At 36.0% G+C, this 11,139-nt stretch overlaps 1 pseudogene; it reads left to right on the top strand.

Annotated features, from left to right (window-relative positions):
- The first annotated feature begins 594 nt into the window (after nt 1-594).
- LOC132002076 (large ribosomal subunit protein eL20-like) lies at nt 595-9,818 on the top strand (annotated as a pseudogene).
- The last annotated feature ends 1,321 nt before the right edge of the window (nt 9,819-11,139 follow it).

Here is an 11,139-nt window from a genome sequence, read left to right as displayed (position 1 = left end):
GAGTGCATGAGCAAGTTTTCACTGCTTAGTTGTGCAAGATGCATTTGAAGAGGTTCTTTGGCAGTCTGCTGTATAAGCATGATACACACACTTAGATAACAGACATTGATATGATGCTGCTGAGGGTTATTACAGAATTGGCTCAAGTGAAAAAGAGTCTGTGTGTGTGTGTGTGTGTGTGCAAAAGCAGCTCATTTCATTGTAGTCAGTAGCCAATTAATTAAAGGAAGGAAAACAAGGTTTCTACAACTAGGGAAGTTATCTGCTAACACCAATTGGTGAAAATTTGATGAAAGACATAAAATTTTGGTGCCCTTGTAATTCCATTCTTGCTAAAAGACACCATATTTTCTATGGTATAAAAAGAAAATTCCTACTTTACATAAAACATAGTTATAAAACAAGCAATAATGTTTTTAACTTCATAAGAGGCCTCATAATATCCTTATAATATTCTTGGAACAAATGCCATAAAGCTTGAAGGGCTCATTCCTGGGTTTCCTTATTGACACTGTTACTATTGCTGATAGGAAACACCCAGAAAATTCAATCAGGGAGGTGAACTAGAGCTTCACACAACAAATAATGATGACGATGACGATGATGATGACAATGATGATGGTGATCTTTTACATTAACACTGTGTTTTCAGGTATCCATAAACATGAACCATGTCCTTTAATCTGTGTGTATTAAATGAATACAGACTCAGCACAGTGGGGAGGCAGCTCCGAGGGAGCCTATCATCATTGGAATCCTTTTTTATAGTTTTCATTTCACAGATTATAAAACTGAGATTCAGAGATGTTAAATGACTTATCCAAGATCATACCCCAATAGTACTAGAATCCAAAGCAGATATGAGGTGAGTCTTTAAAATCCCAGGGCAGAATGTTTTCTCACATGACACTCTCTCTCCTGTCAAGATCAAAAGGCCTGTTTCGTAGCTGCCACTGTTGTAAGGGTCAGAAAAAGAAATAGAAAAGGAGAGGCAAGAGGTGGCTGAATCATAGAAGTGTATCCCTGAAAGATGGGCAGTGCTCAGATGACAGAAGAAAAAGGAAGAGAATTCTTACCAAAGCAACAGCTCAGATAAGAGTTGGAGAATGAACACTGATTGACTGATTCAATTAATATTAAGTACTAATGGATGCCAACTGGTGTTCTAGGTACTGTGACCCAAGTTTGAGCAAAAAAAAAAAGAAAGAAAGAAAGAAAAAAAAAAAAAAGATGAGATTCCCCAACCTCATGGTGCCTACAATGTAGATGAAGACAGACAGACCATAAATAAATAAGCATTTTTTTAAATCAAATGTTAATGTCTATAAAATGAATGCATAGAGAGTGGTAGAGGCAAGGAGTGGTCAGGGCAGGACCCTCCTGGTGATGACCTTTGAGGAGATACCAGAATAAGGAATATTTATCCCTGCAAGTGTCTGTGAAGCATCTTCCACTGATGAAACCAGTCACACAGCTGGGGGTCCATTGGGAAGAGCCGTATAATGATGGGGTTCAGGGAAGGTTGCCCCAAATATGCCACCTTGACTTGTTGATTATTTTGAATTAAAGTTGCTTAAGAAATGGCCTGTGCAAGAACACTGGGACTCTCCTCTCTCTCTGAAAGCAGGAAATAAATTTCCACCTGGAGGGTAGAATGCATCCTTATCCCCAGACTAGGGAGTTCAGGGCTGAGAAGGCTGTGTAAACAAACCTTGTTACTTCTTCATTAACTTGCTAACCTAAGCCCAACTTCTTTGTCTTGTCAATTCTTCAAAAATTTATTATTCCTTTATCTAAAAGGCATACTTCGGTCACTTCTTTAGGTCTCATATTTTTGTAAGCTTCCATATGTATGAAATTAAGTTTGTTTTTGTTCTGTTCGCCTGTCTTATGTCAATTAAATTACTAGACCAGCTAAAGAACCTAAACTGGAAGAACGAAAAGGTTTCCTCCCCTAGATAGGCTATGCTTAAAAATATTTTTTTGTTTCCTCAATGTAGTAAGAAGCCATTAAGACATTCAGATTTACTTTTCAAAAAGGAAATTTAGCTTTCCTCACAAAATTTCAGAGGGTGTTATGAATGGAAGTGGGGAGAGAAGAAGCTGTCAGCATCACCTAAGGGAGGCCCATGCATTGTGACAGCAGTGATGAGCCTGGTGCTAAACAGTTTGGGTATATTTAAAAATTACACATATAGATTCAGAATATATATTCTGAAGGAAAGACTAATGAAATTAATTTTTGGTGGTTTGGTGGTTTGGCTAAAGTGACAGATCAGGACTACCTCCTTAATTTTTGGCTTGAGAATTTGAAGAGATGAAATGAAGAAGACTATGAACCAGTTGTATGTAGTCAAGTACATAAGACAGCATGGCTGTGTGGCCGCGCATCACTACTAACAGGATATATATGTTGATGAAGCTAGCTCTATCCGGGGCTGTGTGTTTAATGCCGTTGGCCTATTCTAGACTGCCACTGAACTCTCCAGGAGTGGGCCATGATGAAGCGTGGGCAGAACGGAGAGAAAGGACATCTACAATCTAGCCAGAGCCTCGCAAGCAATAACCCTGTCTCTTTGGCACTCATTGTTATTGTCCACAAATGAGAGGTGTAGCCAGATGAATAATGTTAAAATTATTCCAGGCTCTGGACTGCTTTTAGGAACCTAATGGTTACTAATGACTCTCCAGGAAAAAAAAAACCAAAACCAAAAACAAAACCTGCACATCCTAAGGACTTGGCCATTAAACATTATCAAAGTTTCCTCCAGTCTGAGATGCATGATTCCATAGGATATCAAAATAAGCCCCAAATCATAACGAAACAACACATGCCCACTGCAGGTTGGTAGAGAGTCTGCAGCCCAATTGGCTCAAGCATGTGAAGTGGTCAAAGCCCACATCTTCGTAGCTGTCATGTCAGGGACAAGCAGTTTCTTGTTCACTGCATACTGGCAGAGGGAATCAAGATCACAGGTGAGTTTTTCACTGCCTCTGGAGATGACACGTGTCCCTTCTGATCCTATATTTTTAGCCAGATTTAATCACAGGACACCTGGCCACTAATGGGGGCTAGGGCCTAATGGCCCCTAACACAAACGGGATAGAAGACAGAGGCAAGCACGTTTGGGAGGTATTATATTCGTTTGTATATGCTTTCTCCTTACCCAGATGTTTTCCTAGCTCATATAGAAACTTTTGGTTAAATAAGTACAAACTGACTCTAAATAACGCAATACTATGAAACAGCCAGAATATTTGTAAAGATCTCCAAGGCGTGAAATCATGTGAAAAAGCGAAGGGCAGGACCGTGTGGATAGTATGCGGCCACACAGTGAAGAAAGAGAAAATGAGAATATATGTTTGCATTTGTTTGCATGGGCGTAGAAGATCTCTAAACGATAAACTGAAGAAGCTAGCAGGAATGATTACCTGTTCTGGCGATAAGGATCACGGTGGGAAAGGTAGGAGAGAGTGAAGCCTTTCCCTGGCCATCTTTTTGTACTATTTTGATTTTTGACCCAACTATATTGCCAAGTCAAACTATTAAAAGTTGATAGAAAGTGGGAATAAAAAACCATGTTCTCACCCTACATCCCATTCTCTTTATTTTCAGTGGTGGAGGGTATGAAGACATGAATGGCTAATACCAGAGTACTTTTTAAAGAATGACAGCATCTAACAGAGTAAGATGTTAATGCATCACCAAAAAGCTCAAGCATGGCTTCATTACAGTGCAATGTGCATCGTGTCGTGTGTTATTGCTTACTTAACAAATCTCACTCCATCGCATGGATTAACCAAGATAAAGTAGCTAAATATCACCAGAGAGTTCCTGTCTGTAGATAAGGCTTCCATTTGTCAGGATAAGAAGTAAAACAAAGCAATAGATGGGTAGCTTTCCTGCTCATTTTATTGCAGTGCTAATATATAAACCTATAAGAATTTTTGAGCTATAGTTTGATGTGGTTTTAATCTTACAAAATTACAGACCTGCATGAACAAATTTTCCCAAGAGAAAATAATTGCTCTTGATAATTTAATTTTGTATACTATTCCAATTTGATATGCATAAAGCTCATGATCATGGTACTATTTTTATTATTAATGGCTTAAAGCTTTCAAAGCAAAAACAATATAAAAATGGGGCACCTGGGTGGCTCAGTGGGTTAAGGCCTCTGCCTTTGGCTCAGGTCATGATCTCAGGGTCCTGGGATCGAGCCCTGAGTTGGGAATCTCTGCTCAGCGGGGAGCCTGATTCCTCCTCTCTCTCTGCCTCTCTGCCTACTTGTGATCTGTTTGTCAAATAAATAACCAAAATCTTTAAAAATAAAATAATTGTAGTAAAGAGTATAAGGTGTTGAATTAGACAGATATGGATTAAACCCCTACCTCTACTAGTTGTGTTCCTAGGAGCTTTTCACTTACTCATTCAGAGTTTTCATTTCTCTGTTTGTGGACTGGGAATAACATTAACTTTTCTATGTGGCTGTTGGGAGAATTAGGCTAGGTGTTTAAAATACCTAGCAAAACACCTGACATGAGAAAGTATGCTCTCTACCTGGTTGTTACTATTAATATCACACACTGGCCAACTAATCACAATTTATCAAAATATATTTGAAATTAATGTTATAAGCAAATTCAGAAATGAGGCCGGTATTATTTCTTTTTCCCAAAGTTATGGTGAGACTTTCAGGGTAGATAACAAATTACTTTACCCCATAATAATCTGTGAAGTTAGAAGAAGTTGCAAGATTCGCAGGTCATGCTAGAGCAGCATATGATACAGTCAAGAGCGTGGACTGGAGACTCAAGAAAAACAGTGACATCTGGAAAATGTGGATGGTTGTTCAGATAAATTGAGATATTTTTGGAAATACACTTATTGCATTGTAAGGCCTTATTAAATAAAAGTTCTCCTTACCATTTTTTGATAAAGTAAGAGGATAGATAATTGAGACCCTTAAGTCCAACCATGATTCTAAAAGAGACTGTCATTTAGAAAACGTCCATATTTGGGGGAAGTTAGTAGGGAGTAAAAATACTGAAAAATGGGCCATTATAGTTCAATTTTACCATATTATTAAACTTTAGTATTTTATTTTCTAAAATCTTTTCTCAAAGTTTTGAGCTCTTTATTATTTCAAAGATGTTTCTTCTTTATTTTTAAGCCTTATGTCTCTCAAGGGAAATTTAATTTGTATGTTTCTGATTCTTTTACACTTAACTCATCCAAAAGTTATTTGTAAGAATTCTTTCATGTCCAGAAAGTCTTATCGTTTTCTTATAATATAGTCAGGATTTTTCCCTTTAGAAAATGGAAATCATGTCTTGCTTAAAGTAAATAAACTAAAACACCCAGTTTGAGGAAGGGTATAAAATCCTCCCCTCTCTCTGATTTCCTTTCTCTTATAAGCTTTCTCTGTGAGTCTCTTGGCTTCCAGCAAGGATCATTCTAATTCAGGAAGGAATTGGGGAGTTTAACCTTCCTTAAGTCAGTAAACTCAATAAATATTTTTTGTTACGTCTGATGTATGGAGAAATATGCAAGTTTCTGTGGGTGATAGCAATGAAAATGATACAGAAAAATAAAATACAGTGCATATTCTCATGGAGTTTATATTCCAGTGGTAGAGATAGGTATATATTAAAGAAATTATAATATTTGGCTGAATAAAACACTCTGAAAGAGGTAAAAGCAAAGTTTTGTATAAATAGTACAAGAACTATGAGTTGAATCTGAGGAACTGAGAAAAGATTTTCACATAATAGGTGAAAGTAAAGCCAGCCTTATTAGAATTTCAGAAATTATGAGACTTTCAGTAAGTGAAGAAGTTGGGAGAGGTTGTCCTCTCTCAGAACCACCTGGGCATGACATAGGAGGTAAAGCCAAAACATGCAGCACTTAAAAACACAAACAGGGAAAGGACCTAATATCCTTGAGGAGTACAAGTAATACAAATATGCAGCTTGGGCTTCAGAAAGATAAAGGAAGAATAAGGAAGAGATGAGGGAGTTGGAAGGTTCAGAGGCCAAGTCTACTTGTGACTACTTCAATAGTTAGAACAAGGGTCAAGGAGGATTAGGAGGAAAGAAAAAATGAGGCACAAAGAAGGAAAACTCAATTATGACTCCTGGATTTTTAGTTAGGGTGTGCATTAGTTAGAGTACAGGCCAAACTGACTCCAAAAAAAGCAACCTTAAAAAGTAAATAAATAAAAGGAAAGAAAAGAAACCTAAAATCAGGGCAGTTCAAACCAGAGTTAATTTTATTTTCTTCTTAAGTAATAGGACAGGACTAGGGGCATGATCCAGGCCTGAGAGGTGACTACTCTACAAGGTCATGCACATGGTTGTTGGAATAGTGAAAGCTGGCTCTTAACCACCACCCCCAATCCAGTCTTTGGGAAAAGGAAGTTGAAAGCAAGCAGCTTCCTGTCAGAGGAATGTCCCTGAAACTATATGCAATGCATCCATTCGTAGTCTATTAATTGTATGACTCCAAGAAAAGTTTCTGCTCAGAATCTAAAACTTGGCAGAGTTCAGAGTTCAAGAGATCGTTTCCCTACATCTTATCCTTATATCATGAGTAGTGTTTGAAATTATTTTTATATATATATATATAAATAATTTATATATAAATTTTATATATAATATATAATATATAATATAATATATAATTATATATAATATAAATATTATGAAAATGTATATTTCATATATTTCATTCAAATATATTATATTTCATTCAGAAATATGAAAATATAAATATATAATATAAATAATATAATATATAATTATATATATAATATATATATTATATATATATAAAAAGAAGTAGGCTATAGATCCCATGGATTGCAAGGTGAAGCGGGGACTAAAAGGTTGGGAAGAACATGAGATAAAAGCCCAGATATAGCATTTAATTTTCTTGATTTGAGACCAGTGACTTGGTCCTATATGAAGGCTCTGAAGCTAAACAATCACCCAGTCCAGGTTTCCAATGCTAGGCTGGACCAGTAGATGCAAGGAGTCAGACGCATCCTACATAAACATCAGGTTCACTCATCTTACTTACCAACACTGATTTTAAGAATTGTGTAACTAGATGAATGGGTAAAGAAGATGTGATATATATATAGATATATGTATATACATACACACACACACATACATACATATATACAGGAATACTATGCAGCCATCAAAAGAAATGAAATCTTGCCATTTGCACTGATGTGGATGGAACTAGAGGGTATGATGCTGAGTGAAATAAGTCAATTAGAGAAAGACAATGGTCATATGATCTCCCTGATATGAGGAATTTGAAAGGCAGAGTAGCAGGTTTGGCGGTAGGGAAGGAAAAAAAAATGAAGCAAGATAGGATCGGGAGGGAGACAAATCATAAGAGACTCTTAATCTCAGAAAACAAACTGAGGGTTGCCAGGAAATGGGGAGGTAGGGAGAGGGTGGTTGGGTTATGGACATTGGGGAGGGTATGTCATATGGTGAGTGCTGTGAAATGTGTAAGTCTGATGATTCACAGACCTGTACCCCTGGGGCAAATAATACATCATATGTTAATACAAATCATTAAAAAAAATGTGTAACTACTGGCTTAATGGTTGTTACTTGCATAATATCATAAGCTCCAGGGGGCAAGGACTTTGTTTTTTGGTCCAATACTGAATTATCCCAGTATCTAGGAAAGTACCCGATATATTTTAGGAGCTAAATATATATACACATTTTTAATTTATATCTTCAAAAATGTCAAACCTATGGAAAAAGTGAGAGTAGTACAATAAATGTGAATTTCCACTAATTGTTAACATTTTCCATTTTTGCATATTTTCCTCTCTCTTTATCCTGAATCCACTGCAAGTAAATTGCAGATGTTATTAACATTATAGTTAAATAATACAGGAAGAAAGGAAAGAAGGGAAGGAAGGAACAAAGACATATCTGCTAGCTATCCTCTTAATTCCTTTACTTTTAAATTTAACAAATCTTTGTATTTTACCTTTACTCTCAGGATAACTTAGCCAAAGTCATTTCTTATTTGTTTCATAGATATATTTTACAAGAGAAACTGAAGTCATTTACATGATGATATTCCTTGAAAATTCTAGAAAAATATATGTTTCAGGATCACTTAAAAAGATATTAGAAACAAATTAATCTAAAATTAAATTTTTGTGTTTAAATGGATTCAAGTTACCCAAAGAATAATTGTTTGTTAAACAAGAAAACAGGAAAAAAGGGCCAAAATTGTGATGATCTAGCTTTTCTTCACTTTGAGCTTAGATATAGTCTTTACAGGGTATTTTTGCTTTACTTCAAGAAGGGTAGTTTAAAAATTGAGGTATTAATAAACAGAGCTAAGAAAAAAAAATTTATCTTCAGAAGTTTCGGCAGATCCTCAAGAATTTCTCTCTGCTATAGGAATAGGCTAATAACATTTTTATAGCATTCACAGATGATCCTAGAGGAAGTGATAAAACACCAGTAAATTCAAGACAACACTATAATTAGACTTTAAAAAGTAGGTAGTGGGGGGAAAAAATCAAAAGACTTATACAAGCACAAAACTGATGTTAGGAAAATAAATCTATAGTTGATTTCTTCAAAGGTATAAAGAACACTGACATTCATAAAGGACTAACTTCCCAAGGACCCAGATCTAGTAAATGGTAAGATAGAGATAAAAGCTTAAATTCATCTGATTACCTTTTTCACTACCCTAACATATAGCTTTCCATACACCTAGGAAAATACTTAAAGAGCAGAAGGGGAAGTCCTGTGTTGGGAAGGCTTAAATACTCTTCCCTCAGATTAAATGGAACTACTATATTGTATGTGAATATTCAATATCAGAATGTTGGCCAACAGATTTGTTGATGGACCACTGTAGTGGAAAGCAAATACTTGCCTTATTTACACTCAGGGTTCGGATGTTTCATATACATCCATATCTATATCTATATCTATGTAGATATAGATATATGAATTGCATATACATGTTTTAGCTTTTTACTTATTCGACTTTATCCTCATAGTAATCCTACAAAGGAAGTAAAGTAACTACTAGCATTACCATTTCAAGACAAAGTAGCTGAGGAACATCAAGATTAAATGACTCATCCAATGTCACACAGTTTGTTAAGGCTGCTGAGAAGACCATCCACACCCACTGGCTACCCCTTTTATTAAGTACTTTGGTATCTAGGGATTCAGAATTTTCAAGATCTGACCTATCAGCATTAATGGAGAGATGAAGTAAGTTCAACTAAAATGACAAAAAACTACCTTTCTTGGGTGGTAGCAAGAGCAGAGAGGGTGCCACGAAGGCCTCAGGGACACTGTCAGAGTACAAAATGGGAGGGTACTGCCTGTCGTAAGCCCAAGTGCCACAGTCCACCCCGGATCACATGCAATCCTTGTACCTAATCATGCTTTTCACTTTTAGATCTGAGGAAGTCTTCAGGGGAAATTGTCTACTTTGGACAGTTGTTCAAAAAAATCCCCCTTGTAGTGAAGAACTTTGGCATCTGACTGCTCTATGACCCTGAAGGAGCACCCAAAACACGTACCGGGAGTAACAGGACCTAACCACTGCAGATGTGTGCCCAGAACACAAACCCGGGCACACCAGATCCAAATCATGAAGGTGGAGGAGACTGCAGCCAGAAAGTGCTGCCTTCTGGCAGTTAAGCAGTCTCAATTCCAAGATCAAGTTCCTGCTGCCCTGCTGGGTCCTGTGTTGCCAGCACAAGGGACACTTCACCACCAAGAGACCCAACACCTTCCTTTAGATGTAGAGCCTTCCTGTCCCCAGGTCTGACTAAATAAACTCCTTGGGAAAACCAAAAAATATAAAAATAAAATAAAATACAGTGCAATACAGTACAGTACAATAAAATAAAAATGAAATAAACATCAGAGAAAGTGAAGGAGTGTCTACAATCACGTAGGGTTATTACAAAGATCTTAATTGCTATCTTGGATAAACTTTCTTAGTATTCTTAGAGTCTCCTTAAAAACCTGGTGGAACACACAGTCGATATTCTCAGAAAATAAAATCAAATAAATAAATAAATAAAACAAAGCAAAACTGAAAAAAGGACCATGAAATAAAAAGTTGGGGCAGATATAGATGGGCACTAACCTATAGTGCATTCACTATAGGTTAAGAAACCCTGGTCTGGGAATATGGAATTCAACTTATGTACTAGCTTTGGAACATAGTAAGAACTGAAAGACTAATAGATGACAGAGTGTTACAGATGAATTCACAATGAGTCACGAAGAAAAAGGAGACCAATGGCAAGGATGTAGACGAACCTGGGCCAGAAATATGATATTCCTTCAGCAGCATGACTTAGATAACAACCTGTCACTCCCTTGGTTCCCCATTTCTTATGGAGACTATATGTGGGCTATTTTACTTATGTGAATATCTGAAATAAATATTCAAGAGAAAAGCAATAAAAATAAATAACACAACATAGAGATAAACAAAGAAATCTTTAAAGTACTTTAGATCTCCCCAAAATGAAAAAAGATAAAAATATATAGAGATCTATAGACTATAAAGAAAAGATACTTTTATCATAGTTAATGCAGTTAAAACCAGAAATAGAAGTCATACATGTGCATGACTTTTTATGAAAATTAGCATGTGTATTCACAATTATGTATGTGTATGTGTGTGCATGAATGCATAATATACCATCTATCTATCTTTCTAGTTCTTAATAAAATTTCTTTGACAATCTCATTGCTAATAGATTCAGGTAAAGTCTCTCAAGGGAAGTGGTGGAAAATATAGCTCTTTTTGTAGAATGATAAAATAGACCAGATATTTCGTGAGTAGATTGGTGTATACAATTTCCAAGAAAACTCCAAGACAGTAAAATATGGAGATTAAAAAAATAAAAAACAACTTGCTAAAAAAGTGATGGAACTCTAGAAGCATATCTAACTCATAGAATATATTTCCATATATTCAATTACTATAAATATGCCTAAAATGTTAGCTATTAATTAAATTGGAGCTATAAAATAAAAGGCTAGTCATTTTAGAATTTTGCCAGAGTATCTCAGTAAACATGAATATAGTTCTAACCCATCATG

The sequence above is a fragment of the Mustela nigripes genome, chromosome 14 (genome assembly GCF_022355385.1).
Source record: "Mustela nigripes isolate SB6536 chromosome 14, MUSNIG.SB6536, whole genome shotgun sequence".
Taxonomy (NCBI): domain Eukaryota; kingdom Metazoa; phylum Chordata; class Mammalia; order Carnivora; family Mustelidae; genus Mustela; species Mustela nigripes.
The sequence above is the reverse complement of the archived record's forward strand: the minus strand, read 5'-3'. Positions and strand labels throughout refer to the sequence as shown.